At 39.1% G+C, this 5,120-nt stretch overlaps 1 pseudogene; it reads left to right on the top strand.

The window, feature by feature from the left end:
* The first annotated feature begins 1,457 nt into the window (after positions 1-1,457).
* LOC142155520 (5S ribosomal RNA) lies at positions 1,458-1,576 on the top strand (annotated as a pseudogene).
* The last annotated feature ends 3,544 nt before the right edge of the window (positions 1,577-5,120 follow it).

Raw genomic sequence — 5,120 nt, forward strand, 5'->3', positions numbered from 1 at the left:
TGCCCCCCTGTTACACTCATCTGCCCCCCGTTACACTCACCTGCCCCGTTGTGCCCCCCTGTTACACTCATCTGCCCCTGTTACACTCCTCTGTCCCGTTGTGCCCCGCTGTCACCCTCCCTCTCACTCCTCAGCTGCGCGCCAGCAATAGATAAAAAAGAAAACACAGAAACTTACCAATCCGCCGGGCGCCGGGACCCAGCAGCCTCCTCTCCCCTGCAGCAGCTTGTTACTGACGTCGATATTCAGTGACAGCTGCGGGAGAGAGGAGGCTGCTGGGTCCCGGCACCCGGCGGATTGGTAAGTTTCTGTGTTCTCTCTTATTTTCAATGCTTGGCCCGCGGCACCCCAGTGACAGCGCCGCGGCACCCCTGGGAGCCGCGGCACACAGTTTGGGAACCGCCGGGTTACACACAAAGAGGAGAGCTCCACTGCTCCATTGCTAATTGTACCACTTGTCTTTACTGACACTGCTGTGTGCCAATGTTTCCTAGATGTGCTAGGAACTGCCGTGTGTTTGAGTCATTGCTCTGTCGCTTAGTATCCAGCCCGGTCGCTGCAGTATTTGCCCGAAAGTGTATGAAAATAATATTGTGACCTGTGAGGTGGTCAAAATTAACTGCAAATGACTTAAAATTAGTGTTATTGGGGTTAATAATAATGTAGGAACAAAAAAGATCTAAATTATGAGATTTTAGCATATTTTAGCAATTTTTCTAGAAAATACAGATCCAAAACCAAAACACATGATGGTGGTTTTGCCAAAACCAAAACCAAAACATGAAGCTAATCCATATCCAAAACCAAAGCCAAAACCACTTCACGGGGATCAGTGAGCATCTCTAATTTATATAGCACCATCATATTACACAGAGTTATATAGAGAATATTTGCCATTCACATCAGTCTTTACACACACTAGGGTCTTTTTTAGTCTGGGTCCAATTAATCTATGAGATATGTATTTGGAGTGTGGGAGGAAACCGGAGCACCAGCCCTAATAAATATTTATCAGAAAACAGTGAAGGCTAATTGTATTGCAGTAGGTGATTAAATGTATGGCTCATAGATAAGCGAATATTAACTGAGGGACCACTAGAATATGAGCCCAAAACCAGATAGGAACATACGCAATGGTTTTGAGAAACATCGTCTCTCTAGCCACTTTAAAATTTTTCACAACTGTGACCCAAAAGGGTTGACATTTTTTGGCATCAAGTGTGTACACAATAACTGGAGAGGGGGAGACCCGATTAGAAATATCAACAGGGAAGAAACTAAATTAATCCTTTATTTCAACTCATTAACACCACAAGGACTTAATGTGGAATACGATGTCTCATTATAATATGGTGTTATTTTCATACACTCAGGATATTGTGTTTTATTGGTTATAGGTTGTTGACTCTCCAGTGCCCATGCCGCCTTTGTCCCTTTGGGTATAGGATCTCCATGTAGACTACGGTCATACCACCTTGGAAATGCCCAATCCCCACCGAACTTGGAAGCCAAGCAGAGTGGAGTTGGTCTAGTACCGGGATGGGTGACCTCCCGGGAACATCCGGTACAGTAGAATACATGTAGTAGATCCATCCCAATACGGTGATATTGAGTGTCAAGGCACGTCACCTCTTATGTACCAACACACAATATACACCTATGAATGTTTAAATCACTGTTTCCACAACCATTTGGAAAATGAATGTTTAAATCACTGTTTCCACAACCATTTGGAAAATGGATGATATATACACCTCCTCCTTGAGACTAATTGTCAAACTATCATGCAATTTATTGTTGCAATTGATTGTTGAAATTTCTAATACACATGTATTTTAAACTCAAGTATATGTCAGTCATACAATATTCTCTTTGTATAGATCCATTACTTGTCAGGTCAGATATACCCTCCATTCATTAATTTTATACAATCTAGAGAATTTACAAATATACTTATAGGTAATTCCATCCTCTCACCTGGATAATTGTGCACTCTTACTATGACTATTAGCGCTGGTACCCCTGTATGTATCCTGTATGTATTATGTATATGCTTACCATGTAATATTGTATCTGCTAGTTTAAACATATAAGTATCTGTTGGTATTAGCAATATTGAGGCTTATTAATAGATGACCACTCCATTGAACTCATTTATCTAATTATCGGATGTACTATATAAATGACCTCACTAAATCTCCACCCATTATCAACATTCCCTGAAGAAATCTGCGGAGCAGATGAAACGCGTTGGTCACACCCACATCCGCTGACACAACAGGATATCCGGTTTTTGCGTTCCACCCTGGAACGCACACTCCGATTTCCCCGCTGTCCGTCTCATCATTCATATATCCTGTGAGCCTCACCGGTAATTCACCGCCTGCATAACATCTGGACCGCGGTCCCCGGATCCCTATATCTCCGGTCAGGTACCCTGTTATATATATATCCTGTGACCCGGAATCTTGTGAGTATCGTCTTTTTGCTCAGTCTTCACCAGAGGCTTGCTCTTTCACCGGACTTTCTCATTGCGGTATTTGGATAGCAAGTTTATTAATCCATTCAATTGGGATTTTCAGCATAAGGGTTCATATTAGAATCCTCTTGGACTCAAAGATTGACTTTTTTATTGACTTTTTTATTGACCTTCTTTATTTTAATGCACTACTTTTTTTATTCTGTGGAATCTTGCTGTTTCATTGTTTTTATTTTATTCCACCCTATTGTATGACCATCTGTTGATTAAACCCTGGTCATCACCATTTAGATTGGTTCTACTACACCTCATTTTATTCTATCTGGTTATGGGCTCATATTCTAGTTGTCCCTCAGTTAATATTCGCTTATCTATGAGCCATACATTTAATCACCTACTGCAATACAATTAGCCTTCACTGTTTTCTGATAAATATTTATTAGGGCTGGTTTACATGTACTTACACTCATCATCCACTAACATTGGATCAGTGTATACTTGCATTTATTGGTAGTTGAGCGCAATACATTGTGTGTATGATATCAAACTCATGACCTTACACATCAATTTCTATGTTATCCTTTATGCTCACTTTGAAACAGTGAGACTCTTTAAAACATTTATTTAGCAACATTTTTTGCTGCATTCTTGCCATATATTGGTTTCACACATTTGATCTAAGTGTGTATTTTGTGCAAGTGCTAAAATTACTAGGGGAGATTCTACTCTACTGCACAAAATATATTTTTACCATTAATAATGCCACTGTATATAACCTTTAATCTCTCTCCTTCTCTCTCTATCTCTACACATATTGTTAATACACAGTTGGACAGTTGAATTACTTATGAATATGATTAATTCTTTGTAGCAACACCACTGTTTTATTAGCAAAAACCCATCACTGGGTGAGTTATTAATATTATTGTTAAACAGAGTCCATCGCTATTACACTAAATTGACCGTACACTGGTGATTACCCCAACCAAGCAATAAGGGGTTAATTAGACCTTGTTGATAGGCACTGAGGATGCTTACATATACTATTGTTACGTTGTGGAAGCAATATCCCTTATGAAGTTGAAATACAAATTGCTTAGGTTGGCTTCCGAATTGCTGTTTCTGTGATTCTCAGTCCCGGAGGAAGGCGCACAAGCCGGCCATGGATTTACTTCTGGGACCCAGTGCTCACAAGTCACAGCAAACGCCATCAGTTGTTAAAGGAGCTTCCTATACTTACAGTTATTACAAGCAAACAAGCTTTTAATCTTTTCCAGAAAGAATTATAAATAATGAGGTTTTAACATTTGTTCCATTAAATCTATTTCTTGGCCTACACCATGAGGTCGTTATTGGTTAATTTCTAACAACAATGTCTGAGATGTAAATGTGACCACCATTCAGACCTTTGTGCCCAAATATTTCAGATAAGTCTATCAAGCACTTTCAAGTGTATAGACATTTTCAGAGCTGTATATATGTCCCAAAAAAAAATAATTCACTCTCAAAATTAAGCCTCTGTGTTCTGAAAAAAAAAATCACTTTGGTAAAATAAGTAATAAAATATTTTTCACATGTAACCAAAGCGTCATGTGGATGAAGATTAAAAATTAGTTTGGTCTTTAAGGGGTAAATTACTCCTAGATATGAAGGATTTAAGTGAAAACTCACCAATTAATAAACAGAAGACCACCAACAACATCACAACAGGACCTTGCAGGATTCCCATCTTACAGGACCTTTCAATGACACTGAACACACGTTCTCCTCTTCTTGGTAATATCCTCTGTGTCCCCCTGTTGTTTTCTCCTTCCCAAACTCTCCAATGAACCCAGACTCTGCAGCAAGACTTATTTATCACAGAGGCTATGACGTTGACAGAAGGATAAGGTGAAGTTGACACAACACCAACATATAGGTCATAATTGTAGCCATGGAAGACATACTTTATTGGGTACGAAGTTCTTCATACTGTTAGTGAACACAGCCCCTAAAATCCAGCACTGAGCAATCAGGATACAAGTTGTATTCTTGTGAAATTATAAACTGCAAAGCATGAAAACCTATAAACTGATCACAAGCACATAATGACGTCCAGGCAAAAGTGACACTGAAGAATTTGTTATAAAACATATATATATTTACTTAGCTATATATAGAAAACAGCAACACACTTTTACCGTAGGGTGCTCTCTATAACATCCTGCTATATAATCTAGTTTTCAAAACTCCTCATCTTGTTTAGAACTGGTACCAGCGGATATACTATCACTATCTACTTTTAGTCAGCCATCATTAAATCCTTATTCTGGATAGAATTACATTCAACCTCCATCTTTATAGATTTATTAACAAGGACCATCTAGTACCTTCAAAGGCCTGCATGATATGGAGCCGCATTGATTTTCAAGAATGTCTATATAAACACCCCACTTAGCATGGAAGTGTTTGACTCCTTTCGCCAAGTCGTGGAAGGTAGCTCGTCTATCAAAATATACAGTTTCGATCAGCTCCGATTTTATCTCCATTATCGATGGAGTTTTATGAGAGATCCAATTACTTAAGATGGCTTTCATTGCCAGGGTAACTATAACTGTAAGTAGCGGCATAATTTGTACATCTTTTATCTGATTTTTCCAGG

This window comes from Mixophyes fleayi, chromosome 4 (assembly GCF_038048845.1).
Source record: "Mixophyes fleayi isolate aMixFle1 chromosome 4, aMixFle1.hap1, whole genome shotgun sequence".
NCBI classification, from domain to species: Eukaryota; Metazoa; Chordata; class Amphibia; order Anura; family Limnodynastidae; genus Mixophyes; species Mixophyes fleayi.